Below are 15,126 nucleotides of genomic sequence, written 5' to 3' on the forward strand. Positions count from 1 at the left end.
ATAACCTTATTTCTTATTCCAAAACATAGAGACAACTTCTCTTGTACAAGACTATGTGTGTCTCCACCCTCCCCTTGACTTATCCTTTCCTACCTTCCAGCTTCTAATTTTGATCACCTCTACTTTTATATTTCTTAAGTCGATAATATTTAGTTTGTTCTCTAATTGTAATCAGTTCTTCATTGTTCTAAATGCTGAAAAATCACTAAAGAGTAGTTAGTGCTGGAGTTTTTTTTCACTGTACTGGGTTATATTTTTCTCTCATATAGCTTTTTTTGTGATTCTACTTTTTCCTAGAGTTATCAATTGCCTTTCTATTTGTATATGTATTAATTATCTTTACCATCTCCTTAAGTTGTTCCAGAATTTTAAGAAAAATATCAAATCTTTGGAATCCCATTTTTTTTTTACCATCTACATCCCACCATATTATGACTTTAAGTAACATTCTAATAAAAAGTGAAGGAGAGGTTTACTTTCTGAGTCCTTGAATGCTAAAAGTAAAATTTTTGCTGATACAAAATTCTAGGTTAAAATCATTTTTCTTTAGATCTTTGAAGCATTTCCTGTTACCAGAATGATTCCTGTTTCCTTTTAATCTATTTTTTCTTTATCTACAGAAGCTTTTCAGATCATCCCTTTACTCTTAGTATTCTAAAATATCACAGTGTCTTGTGATTCTTTTTACTCATCTGACTGTACACTTAGCAAGCCTTCAGCCCTTAGACCATCTCTAGCTCCTTTTTTAGAGCATTCTATTCTTGTTTTATAGACTGCAATATATTCTCAAATCTATGTAACTAAAAATATCTTTCAGTTTCTCTTTTGTTCCCCAAATTATCTGTTTCCCCTCATTATTTTTCTTTTTTAAAATATTTTTATATTTGTGTCTTGGATATCCAATAATCTTAGTTGTGTTGTTTTGTTTTGTTTATGCAAGGAACAAAGGGTACCTCTCTGACCTTCAACTTATTTTGAAAATAATTTAATTTTTTCAATTGTCTAACATATCTCATGACATTAACTATTATCTATACACAAATAATGACCCTCCAATTTATATCTCCAGTCAGGATGCCTCTTCTTAATTCCAGAATCAGAATAAAATTTCTTACTCAAAGATTACTTGACTTCTAATTGACATCTCATTCTTAACCTGTCCAAAAATAAATTCCTGATCCCACATCCCTGTACCACTAATTTTTCTTCTCCCACATTTTTCTCATCCTCCAGAGCTTAGCCCAAAATCTCTGGAATCTTCGTTAATACTTTCACATCTACCATCCAATACATCAGAAAATTATCTCAGCTCTACCTCCTAAATATTTCCAGAATCCAATGATTTCTCAGGATCCCCACAGCTGCCCACCTGACTCAGGTTCCTATCATATCAATCCTGGATTATAATTTTAGCCTCCTCTATGGTCTACCAATATTTCTCTAAGGCCTGTGCCCTGCACAGCACTCAGAGTGAAAATTTTAACACAGAATCAGATCACGTCATGCTTTTGCTAAAAATTCGACAAATATGTAAAAGTTAAAAAAGTCTTCCCTTATCTGATGGTCTAAATTCATACACAGATTTTCCTCTCTCTTCACATCTCCAGCCACTGTCTCACTCACTCACTGTATTTCAGCCATGCTGGCCTCCTTGCTGTTACACAAACATCTCAAGACCTCTCCGACCTCAGAGCATTTCTACTTGCTGTTCTCTTTGCCTGGATACTCTTTTACCAGATAGCCTCATAGATCCCTCTGGTACTTTCTTGGATTATATGCTCAAACATAACCTTGTCAGAGAAACTTAACCACTCCACCCTATAAAACAGAAACCTCCTCCTACTCCTTCAGCCAAGCTAACTGTTCTCCACAGCACTTACCAACATCTGACACATTTTACATTAATTTAGTTTTTTCTTCCTCACCACCCCACAACTAAAATGTAAGATCCTTAATAGCAGATCATTTTTTTCATTTTGTTAACTGCTATTATTTCCAGCACTCACAAAACTGCCTGACACATAGTAGGAGCTTTCATAATATCTGTTGAACGAGTGAATGAAAGGATAATAAGACAATGAATAATGAGACAATATTAAATATGTCATAAATGATCTCAACAAAGTGAGTTAGGGAAAGCTGGACATATTTGGACCTGAGAGAAGTCCAAAGAGGCTAGCCCAATGAACAAGGAGAAAGAGCCCTTAGGATGTCAATGATGAGTCAAGTGCAGGTTGATCACCCTGGGGCTTGTACAGGCTGAAGAATTTTAATTTTATTTTAAGGGAACTGCTAAGTCATTAAGAGGTTTAAGCAAAGAAGTAACATGTTCTTGTTTTTTTCCCCAAAATTTTATTTGGTCTACTGAGTAAAATATAAAATAAAATAGAGCCAAGAGAAGAAGAGAGACCATCAATAATGTCATTGTCAGAGTTTGGATGAGACAGGATGCTTCTTGGACAAGAATGGTAGCAATTGGAGATGGAGAGTAAAGATAAATTTGGAAAATATTTTGTAAGTAGGAATAATAGGAATTACTAATCATTTGCATGTAGTAAGTGAGAGAGAGGAATTTTGGCTTGAATAATTGGGAATGTAGTGTTAAAGATCAAAATAGGAAAAACTAGAGCAAGAAAGGTTTTGCGGGCAGAAATCGAGGATTTGGTTTGGATGTATTAAGTTTGAGGCCCTTTTGATGGTTTAAGACTCTCTCCATCCATGGAAACTTGATTAATCATTGTCCTCTGTAAGAGTAACCACTACCTCTGGAAACTTCATAGGCACCAGACTCTCTGCCAATCACCTTGCAAGGAATGAAGCACAAGATCTCTCTAAGTTTTAGGATATTTCAGGCTACCTTTATTTGGAGATTCTAGAACCCAGTACAACAGGAAGTCAATACAGTCTTAATGTAGATTTTGTAACTGAACTCAAATGTGAAGCAACTCTTCATGACTTAGCCCCTATTCCTCCTTTGACAGGAGATGATGTCCTAGAAGGAAATCTGGCCTGAAACCAAAAGACTGTTACAAAATTCATATTTAATTGCCTACTCTATGTCAGATAACCCTAAGTGGCTACTAAGAAATTACATCCCTCTTCTTATATAGAGGGGAAATGATGAGAGTGCATAGGACAGCCACAATTAGGCATATGATGTTCTCTTCATTAGTCACAAAATGGAAAGTTTTCAACCTCCAGTCTTTTTTTTCTAACCCTCAAACTGCCAGCTGAAAACTGTCTGGGGTTCCAAAAAGTAGTTTGGGCATAATAAATAAATTTGAAAATTATGAGCTCAAAGGAAGCATTTAAAGCCATAGGAAGAAATAAATTACCTAGGAAGGATGCATATAAAGGAAACAGGCACACAGAGAGAGCTCTGGGCTTCACAGTACATAGGATCTGAGTACAAAAAAGAACCCTATAAGAGAGACTGAATTCTACATATACGTGTATCTATTCTTTCTCAAATTCTTTTCCCAATTAGGTCGTTACAGAATACTGAGCAGAGTTCCCTGTGCTATACAGTAGGTCCTTGCTGGTTACTGAATCACTTTGTTGTACCCCTGAAACTAACACAGCACTGTTAAGCAACTGTATGCCAATATAAGATAAAAAGTTAAAAAAAATAAGAAGTACTGTGAGAAAAAAATAAAATAAAAATTTTAAAATAAAATAAATAAATAAAAACTGGTCCTTACGCTAAAAAAAAAAAAAAAAAGAAAGAGACTGAGAAGGAAAAGTTGAAGAAAAAGGATGAAAATCAGAAGAGGGTGAGGGAAACTAAGAGGAGCTAGTATTTTTGATAAAGAGGAAAATGGGCTTTTATACCAATTTTGCTGAGAGGTTAGATAAAAGGATAGAAATTGAGCATGGCAATATTTGAGATTATGAAAAGTACAGAGTCAGTGACACAGTGGGGGAGGAAAAAAATCACAATGGCTTAATGAGTGATTAGGCAATGAGAGAGTGAAGATACCTTCTATAGAACATGCCTGCCAAAAAACTGGATGTTCAAATGAGCAGAGAAATGCAGCAGTAGCTGAAAGGATGTGGGAGTCAAGGAAGTAATTTTTAAGCAAGTTATCACAAGGTCAGCAGAGAATGCACAGCAGTGCCCAGCAAGCTGAACAAACCCTACCACACAATGCTGGCCAAGCAAATACAAGCACACTGTGGAGCTGTGGCCAGAGGGGACAATAAGATAAATCCACTGGCAGAGGACAACATTAGGGCCTTCGGGGTTCTAGGCTTGGAAAACGTCCTCTAATAACCTGAGGTAACTTTGAGTCAGATGCTATGGGGGCAGTCAAATATTGTGTGAAACATAGACAAGGGAACTATGTGTAAGACCTTTAGTTACTACAGTATTTTTGCTGATATTTGCTAATGTTGTTATTATTATTATTACTATTGTTATTATCATCATTAAACCTCTTTATTTGATACTATTTGTATAGTCTCACCAGGTGTCTGGCACTGTCCTAAGTGCTTTACAAATATTAATCCATTTAATCTTCATTACAAGGTGCATAGTGTTAATATCTTTATTTTACAAACTGAGGCCCAGGGAATTCCATAAGAAAAGCAGTCTGTTTTCAAAGGTATTGACTTCAAGCTCTGCATTAAGTTGTTCCTGTTTCATATGAGTGCTTATTTGCAAATGAGGGTTATTATACTGTCAGGTAGAAAGCACTTCACCCAACTTCTGGATGAGTGATTCAAGCCAAGTGAAGAACAATTCTCCCATTAATTAACATGGGCCCTCTTTGGGACTTTGGGTATTGCCTACATAAAGGGTCTACAAGCAACCTGCATTGGCAATGTGTTTTCCATCATTCATTTTCTTTAAATCTCATTTGATGTAAGCACCTAGCCAAAAAACTTAATCTCTGTAATTAATAGGTATGGCTACTTAAGAATTAATTACTATTTTTGTTTTGTTTCATTTCAGGGAACTGGATTCCTATCTGGTACTCTGACTCCTTTGCACAATTCTCCTTTAAAAAGTCTGGAAAAGAGCATCTGAAAATTGTTGCACCTCCGCATCCCCTGTCGGACAAGCTGATTCTTTCCCTCACTCCCACTAAACATGTCCTTTGAACCTCAAAATACTTGATTCTCTTGACCCTTCTTTTTTGCCCTACCCATCACCTTATTTCCAACCTTATCTCCTGACCTGTCCATCCTACATCTGAACAGTATCAATTTAACTATCCTCTTTCCAGTATGCTCAATTTCTTTACATTTAAGTGTTTTAGGTTCAACATCCTAGAAAATGATCACTTAAATAAATCCAAACATCTGGATTTTCTCCTCCTCCAGCCAGACTTCTGCAGACCCAGCCATGTAAATAGGACAATTATATGGACTGATGATGCTATAAGCATCAATCCTTTTAAATGGCTCAGGGCACTCCCTTTCTCCCTATCTTTTCTAACTAAGACATGGGCTGGACTCTGCCTGACTCAATTTCAACCTCACATGACAGAGGGAAGTGAAGGACTTCATCTGATTCCTCAACACCCTATCACCTTCATCTCCACATCAGAGGGAGAAATATTGCTTCTTTTTTCCAAGGCATTCCTTTCATAAATGCTTTATATGTCACCTTCCCCTGCTTCCTCCAGGGTCTTGCTCCAACTATTATCCAATTTTCCTGTATGGGCAATGTTTCCCATTCCATTAGTTCCTTCTTATACGTATTAGGCAAAATAGAGTGAAGCAATGAGACATAAATAAACATAAATCAATAAAACACCTCCTATATATCCCTATTTCCTTTCATCTGGTATTTAAGTCTACACATCACATCCACCCTTCCCAAAATATTAATGCTTGCACTCTCTGTCAGGCACGGTTCTAAGAATTTCACATATGTTAACTTACTTAATCCTCCCAACAACCCTATAGGTAAGCATTTTTATTATCTTCATTTTACAAAAGAAAATCTTAGTCACAGCAAGTTTAAGTGCACTGCCCAGAGTCACACAGAGGTACTTCCCATTGTGGCTTTGACTTATTAATAAATCTTACAATAATCATCATGAGCAGTCATTTGCTGACTTTCATAGTTTCCAGCTTTAAAAAATTTAAGCAGACCACCTCACCGCTTTGAGGAATTTTTAAAATTTCTTTTCCATTTTCTGCTTTTTAGATTTTTCTGTGCACTGTTTTCATATTTTCTATTTCTATCACAATCTCAATTTGTACTCATTCTCAATTACTTAACATTGTTAAAAAATAAACTGTAATTCAATTCAAAGTACATAAAATCTGAATATATTTTTACTCATTAATATAAAATACAATATTAAAAAGCATTATTTTTCACGTGCTATCTCCAAAATTATTTTTCAGTATTCAAGATTAACTATTAAAAAACAATTAGGAATATCAGTTTTAAATTAAAATATTTAAATAAATCTGAATTTTTTAATTCTAAAAAATTAAATCTTATTAAATATCTTATAAAAATACAACTCATTACAATTTTGCATTTCATATCTGTCTAGCTACCAAAGTAAAGCATCAGCATCATGCTTCATGAAAGTTATATCTAAACCCAGGTAAATACAAATTTTAAAGAAATATGAATCATTTAATGTTATAAAATATTTAAAGCTTTGTAACATATTGTGAGTACCTGCTATTTGTGAGTATCTTTGGGAAAAAAAACTGGAACATGAAAGGTAACAAGAAAATAGATGCTCAGCACTACTGAGAAATGATGCTATATTTTTCAAAAATCTACCGGGTTTATGCTATTTGAGAAGTGGTATTTGACAGATTAATTAATCTATCTTTTCTCTTATCTAAGCCCTCTTCCTACTCTGATCCTCCCTTTACTCAGAAGCAATGCCTATCTCCAGCACCATCAGTGGCACAGCCCACAACTTTCACAGCATTTGGACAAAGTTGCCTTTGCAAGAGATGGAGAAAAATATTACCCTGGGATGGGAGTGATATTAGTCAGGAGAGCAGGTGTTTGGTATTATAGATATGTAAGCAGTGAGTGTTAGATTCCACGTGTTAGAAAAACCTGTATGTTCTTTAAAATTGGTGGGTACACGTATTTAAGATATTTAAGGTCTTCCAAAGTACAGGGCTTTGGGCAAGAGCCACTCTGGCCTGGATCCCAGGGAGTCTTGCTCAAAATAGAAATGAAGTTCAGTTGTAGAAAAATGAAGAGAGATACATTTCGTGTATACCAAAATTCATGGCTTGAAAATATGCCCAGGACATACTGCTGTAAATTTTACAGACTTTATAAACCTTTATTGACAAATCTGTTTTCTTACTAAACTGGAAGCTTACTAAAAACTGGAATTAGGTCTCAATTGATTACTGTGGTCCTAAAAAAGAGCCTATCTTCTGGCACATACTAGGAAATACCACTTTAAATGGTTAATTGTTTCTAAGAAGGTTAAACTGGGATCAAGCATATGTATGCACTGGGTATGCTGAGGGCAAAAATACCCCCAAGGGATTTAAATGAGAGTATTTCAAGAGATAATTAGATACAAATAGCGAATATAATGATTACTAATGTAATATGTACATTTTTCTCTTCTTTCCTCATTTTTTCTTCTTTGAATAAACAATTCCCAATAGTAAATATAGAAAGCCAAGAGCTCTTTAACCATTAAATTTTCTGATAGCTTTTACTTGTATACAGTTGATATATAAGAAAAAATGTTGCTATTAAACTAAATTTTAAGTAAAAGCACATTATAGTAGAAATAAGACCCTCCAGAGAATAATTTTATGAGACCATTATTGCACAGTAGCTTGGGCAGTTGAACTCGCATGAAACAAATGGCCCTATAAAACAAGTCCCAAAGTGGCCTATTGCTTAATTAAATTCATATACAAAGCATCCCTCTGCCTTGACATGTGTACATACATATATTAGATATATTTTAAAATTCATTCTGAAAAATATGACCTTGTAAAGATGCAAAGCTTTAGACACCACTTCAAAGCCAAAGAACTTCTTGAAGCAATATTTTACATGGAACTGTGACTTTTAAAATAACTGCTTTTTTTTCCCCCTTAAGATAGTGAGAACAGTCAGTTTGATATATACAATATATTTAAGCTTTCTGCCTATAAAAATATGCCTTAGTCTATATGAAATGCTTGCACTGAATGCCAGTACTGCTAATTCTTTCTTCCCATATTTCACCAAAATGGAAGCACGTGTAGAAGAATCTGAGTGTGCACAGGAAGAAACACATTGACAAGATCCACAGCCCAGTCCTTCAACTGAAATGTGTCAACTTAGAAGAATGTTAATTTAATGAATGCAAATAAATTAAGACATGTTTTTTCCCTTGCATATAAAATTGTTTTACCACAATGTATTACTCTACTCTTCTGTTTCATGAACCACGTACATGTGGGTAACAGTCCTCCAGAAACAGAATGTGGTCCAGACTGTTTGACAGCCTAAAAACATCCTAAAGCCATCTGGTATTAAATGTGTTCAGGGAAGATGGAAGCAAGGGAGTAAAATGAAGAGACATTATTCAAAACATGTTACTAATTGATTATAAGATTTTGTGTCCCAAAATGTTCTATCAGTTTCAAATTTCACATGAAATAATGTGGGATGAACAATTTTAGCCTCTCAATTTTCACCTATTCTTCTGGGAAACTCCTTAATGATACCTATTTAACTAGCACCCTAAAGAAAAATGGAAAACAATGTATAGAATCTGGAGACGTACAGGTACTTCTCAAATATAGAAAGTAAATGAGATGAGTTTTAAAGGTGTAGGAAAGATGTTCTAAATTTGGGTGAAATTCCTTGGACTTACAGACAGAAAAATGAGGAGGGCTTTACACTGGTTTAAATAATTTTTATACTCAGAAACTGAAAATGTCCAGCTAAGAACAACAGCAATCATAATAGCAACTATTATTTATTAAGTACTCACTGGGTATCAGGCACTATGTTAAGCATTTCACACTATCTTGTTTTAATCCTCATGACGCCACTATGGAGGTATTTGTAGTTTAAAGGTAAAGAAACTAAGGCACTGAGACATTAAGAAACTTGCTTAAAATCACCCAGTTAGTAAATGGCAGAGTTGAAATTCCCTTTTTTTGCTGATATGAAGGCCCAAGTTTTTAACCCTTGGTCCCTTGCTGCCAACTTTAACAGCAAGTCATGATGTGACCACGGGATAACCTCAGCACCTTTGAACCTCATAGAGTTAACTCTAAACTTAGGCCACTGACAAATAAAACAACAGGTCAGAGATATATCCTGAACCTTCAAGATAACCTGTTATTTATGTAACAGAAGAGGTTTATGTTTAAAGACAGTAGGTGTCTACCTGCATGATTTGTATTCACAAAGAGGATAAGCACACAACCTTTGCTCTGAGCCAGTCCTCTAAAAGTGTGTGATTACCAAGGGGAGGTCACAGAACAGGAACCATTTGCACTATACAAGGAATAAGCCTGCACAGATGGTGTGGGACTCCAACAGCAGAAAAGCTGAATGAGCTTCCTGTCTTCATGACGAGCACATGTGAGCTGTTATGGCCCTGTTTATCACTTCCACCTCAGTCACCCTCTTCCTGAATGCCACAGCTGCAGAGTAAGGGGTAGACCCAGTGTGTAAGAGTAGATACTACTAGTGCCCTGCAAAAGAAATACACCCCATATTTAAAAGAATAGCACAGAGAGTACTGGGTAACATTTACCAGCCATGCACAAGAATTTAGAGCCTTTTTACGAGGGGAATGTAATGTTTAATTTGGATAAATAACCATAATGAAACCAAAGGCTCTTTTGCCCACCACTGAGTATCACTTTTCATCAAATACAGAGCTATCATGTTATACTGGCTGTGATGAGTGGCCTTGACAAGATAAAAAAAAAAAAAATCTTGATGCATATTTCTCAAAAAAAAGTCTGTAGAACTCCTAACAACTATCCCCATGGAGGAGTCAGGGGACAGGGACCTGTTTGTCTCTCTTTGAAACTGGAAAATGTTACTTAAAATATTTACAACAAGGATAACTAAGAGTAGATACCTGGATACTTGCTCCTCTATGTCATCATTGTTATGCCTCCATTATTATTCTGTCACTTTGGCAGGAAAAGAAACCATGTGACACAGTAAGATTATATGTGTACTTTAGAAATTTAAATACATCTTTCAGTAAGGTTTGAATCTTTTAAGATATATATATATATATATGTGTGTGTGTGTGTGTGTATACATATATGTGTGTGTCTATATATATATATATATATATATATATAAATGATGCAGATATTTTTGAACTCAAAGAGAGCTGTCAAGTAACAACACAAATAACCAAAGCGATAATGTTCAACAGTCCAAGGAAAGTGCTATTTGAATGATAGAGAACAAATGCCTAAGAGAATTTCAGATTTCCATTTTGGCTTCAGAACTTCTGAGTGACCTTATAAACCCTCCATTGTGGCCAAGTTCAAGGCACTTGAGATAAGGAAGGCTCTTTGTTTTAAAGGCCCTAGAAGGTAAATTTCTTGATATTCCAGGGCTACCAGGATCCTCTTTGGCTCAATCCACATGATAATGAAAGAAACCAGCCAGCACAGTGTTTACTATTAAATAACTTTGACTCAGTTGTACTGTAATGTTACCACTGTCCTTTGCCAAAACAGCAAATATTCACTCAACATTAAGAGAACTCCTCTCTTAATATGCTTGAGTATTATTGTGAATTAAATGATATGTGTTATAAAGAATATTTAGGCTGCAAGAAAACTTAGAAAGAAAGTTAACTCTGTAAATGACATGCTAAAACCCAAGTAAGTGAGATGAATCATGGGCAGAGAAGAGATTAGAATTTGGGTTTCCTAATTTCTTAATCTAGTATTAGTTCTACCACCTTATCTTGATTATGTATGAAGTTATTCAACTTCATTCAGTTATTAAAAGTGCTATCTACAGGTATTTTTGTTTTGATCCTCTTTAATTTTTATTGACATTGTTTTACAAGTTATGTGTCTACGTCTGGGATAGAAATATTTGATTATAGAACTCTGAAAGTAAGTAAAAGGATAAAGCAACTAGACATAAAAAAAGAACTGCTTTTGACTCACATTTTGTGAAGCATACAAATCTATCTTTAATATGAGAGCTGACGTCTTAATGTGTTTTAGGTTTTGAAAGATGAACCCCATAGAATGATAGGGACTAAATCTGACTTTATTGTTGATGCTGATTTGGAGATCCTCAAATCTTGTCCAAGACAGAGTTGAAGTTGACATTTCATTTGCAAATGAAAATCATCTGTCAAGTTCACTAAACCAGGCTTAAGTGTTCCTTAACCTATTCTTACTTGATCAGCATGCCTATGCTAATCTCTCCGCTGGCATTCTATGACGTACTATTCTTTTCATTCGTGACACTTTCTCATGGCAACATCATTATTTGAAATGTTATATACACATAAATATATTTTGGTATTCATTAGTTTAATATCTGTCATCTGACACACTGTAAGCTCTGCAGAGAAGTCAGTCAACTGTGCACCAATTTCATCCCAGCTCCAGTAGTTATTCAGCAAATATTTTTTGAAGGAACAAAGGATAAATAATTCGGTACCTTTCTGAATTTGGAAATTGATGGATATTCTTAAATTTCAGCTAGGCACAATTAGTAAAGAAGGAAGAGTACCATGTCATGCAACACAGATATTTTTTGTCTATTACTGCCTGTGTTAGGCAGGGTCATTTTAGGTCCAAACGATAAAACACAGTACAAACTCATTTAAACAAAATTAATAATTTACCAACACAAAACTGGAAAGCCCAGGATTGTCTTGAAGTAAGATTTGATCTTGTCTTCAACACACAGCACTACAAGGAATACTGAACAAAATCAGGGATATGCGTCTGTTTTGTTCAATGATTTATCCCAAGTTCCTATATGAGTGCTGTCATATAGTAAATGCTCGATAAATATTTGTTGAATAAATGAATGATCAATCTCTGTCTCTTGGATAAACTTTCCGATCTCATGGTGTGGCAGGCAGAAAAATCACTCGCAAACATATTCACAACTGGTCCTCAGGATCTGTGAATATGTTTCCTGACGTGGCAAAAGGAACTTTGCAGATATGCTTCAAGTTAGGACCTTGAGATGGGGAGAATATCCAGGTGGGCCCATTCTAATCACATTTTTTTTTTAACATCTTTATTGGAGTATAATTGCTTTACAGTGTTGTGTTAGTTTCTGCTGTATAACAAAGTAAATCAGCTATATGCATATGTATATCCCCATATCCCCTTCCTCTTGCATCTCCCTCCCACCCTCCTAATTCCACCCCTCTAGGTGGTCACAAAGCACTGAGCTGATCTCCCTCTGCTATGTAGCTGCTTCCCACTAGCTATCTATTTTACATTTGGTAGTGTATATATGTCAATGCTACTCTCTCACTTCGTCCCAGCTTACCTTTCCCCCTCCCTGTGTCCTCAAGTCCATTCTCTACATCTGTGTCTTTATTCCTGTCCTGCCCCTAGGTTCATCAGAAACTTTTTTTTTTTTAGATTCCATATATATGTGTTAGCATATGGTATTTATTTTTCTCTTTCTGACTTACTTCACTCTGTATGACAGACTCTAGGTCCATCCAGCTCACTATAAATAACTCTATTTCGTTTCTTTTTATGGATGAGTAATATTCCATTGTATATATGTGCCACACTTCTTTATCCATTCATCTGTCAATGGACACTTAGGTTGCTGCCATGTCCCGGCTATTGTAAATAGTGCTGAAATGAACACCGTGGTACATGACTCTTTTTGAATTATGGTTTTCTCAGGGTATATGCCCAGTAGTGGGATTGCTGGTTCATATGATAGTTCTACTTTTAGTTTTTTAAGGAACCTCCATACTGTTCTCCATAATGGCTGTATCAATTTACACTTCCACCAACAGTGCAAGAGGGTTCCCATTCCTCCACACCCTCTCCGGCACTTATTGTTTCTAAATTTTTTTTTTTTTTTTTTTTTTTTTGCGGTACGCGGGCCTCTCACTGTTGTGGCATCTCCCGTTGTAGAGCACAGGCTCCGGACGTGCAGGCTCAGTGGCCATGGCTCACGGGCCCAGCAGCTCCACGGCCTGTGGGATCCTCCCGGAGAGGGGCACAAACGCGTGTCCCGTGCATCGGCAGGCGGAATCTCAACCACTGCGCCACCAGGGAAGCCCTGTTTCTAGATTTTTTGATGATGGCCATTCTGACCGGTGTGAGGTGATACCTCATTGTAGTTTTGATTTGCATTTCTCTAACGATTAGTGATGATGAACACCTTTTCTTGTGGTTGTTGGCAATCGGTATATCTTCTTTGGAGAAATGTCTATCTAGGTCTTCTGCCCATTTTTGGATTGGGTTGTTTGTTTTTTGATATTGACCTGCATGAGCTGCTTGTATATTTTGGAGATTAATCCTTTGTCAGTTACTTCATTTGCAAATATTTTCTCCCATTCTGAGGATTGTCTTTTCATATTGTTTATGGTTTCCTTTGCTGTGCAAAAGCTTATAATTTTCATTAGGTCCCATTTATTTATTTTTGTTTTTATTTCCATTCCTCTGGGAGGTGGGTCAAAAGGATCTTGCTGTGATTTATGTCATAGAGTGTTCTGCCTATGTTTTCCTCTAAGAGCTTTATACTGTCTGGCCTTACATTTAGGTCTTTAATCCATTTTGAGCTTATTTTTGTGTTTGGTGTTAGGAAGTGCTCTAATTTCACTGTTTTACATGTAGCTGTCCAACTTTCCTAGCACCATTTATTGAAGAGGCTGTCTTTCCTCCATTTTATACGCTTGTCTCCTTTATCAAAATTAAGGTGACAATACATGTGTTGGTTTATCTCTGGGCTTCCTATCCTGTTCCTTGATCTATATTTCTGTTTTTGTGCCAGTACCGTACTGCCTTGATTACCGTAGCTTTGTAGTACAGTCTGAAGTCAGGGAGCCTGATTCGTCCAGCTCCATTTTCCTTTCTCAAGATTGCTTTGGCTATTCGGGGTCATTTGTGTTTCCATACATATTGTGAAATTTTTTGTTCTAGCTCTGTGAAAGATGCCATTGGTAGTTTGATAGGGATTGCATTGAATCTGTAAATTGCTTTGGGTAGTATAGTCATTTTCACAATGTTGATTCTTCCAATCCAAGAACATAGTATATCTCTCCATCTGTTTGTATCATCTTTAATTTTTTTCATCAGTGTCTTACAGATTTCTGCATACAGCTCTTTTGTCCCCTTAGGTAAGTTTATTCTTAGGTATTCTATCCTTTTTGTTGCAATGATAAATGGGAGTCTTTCCTTAAATTCCCTTTGAGATTATTCATCATTAGTGTATAGGAATGCAAGAGATTTCTGTGCATTAATTTTGTGTCCTGCTACTCTACCAAATATATTGATTAGCCCTAGTAGTTTTCTGGTAGCATCTTTAGGATTCTCTACGTACAGTATCATGTCATATGCAAACAGTGACAGCTTTATTTCTTCTTTTCCAATTTGGATACCTTTTATTTATTTCTCTTCTCTGATTGCTGTAGCTAAAACTTCCAAAACTATGTTGAATAATAGTGGAGAGAGGGTGCAACCTTGTCTTGTTCCTCATTTTAGAGGAAATGGTTTCAGTTTTCCACCATCGAGAAAAATGTTGGCTGTGGGTTTGTCATATATGGTCTTTATTGGGTTGAGTTAAGTTCCCTCTATGCCTACTTTCTGGAGAGTTTTTATCATAAATGGGTGTTGAATTTTGTCGAAAGCTTTTTCTGCATCTATTGAGATGATCATTTGTTTTTTATCCTTCAATTTGTTAATATAGTGTGTCACACTGATTTGCATATATTGAAGAATGCTTGCACTCCTGGGAAAAACCACACTTGATTATGTTCTATAATCCTTTTAATGTGCTGTTGGATTCTGTTTGCTAGTATTTTGTTGAGGATTTTGGCATCTATTTTCCTCAGAGATATTGGGCTGTAGTTTTCTTTTTTTGTGATATCTTTTCTGGGTTTGATATCAGGGTGATGTTGGCCTTGTTGAATGAGTCTGGGAGTGTTCCTCCCTCTGCTATATTTTGGTAGAGTTTGAGAAGGATAG

The sequence above is a fragment of the Globicephala melas genome, chromosome 5, assembly GCF_963455315.2.
Source record: "Globicephala melas chromosome 5, mGloMel1.2, whole genome shotgun sequence".
NCBI lineage: Eukaryota > Metazoa > Chordata > Mammalia > Artiodactyla > Delphinidae > Globicephala > Globicephala melas.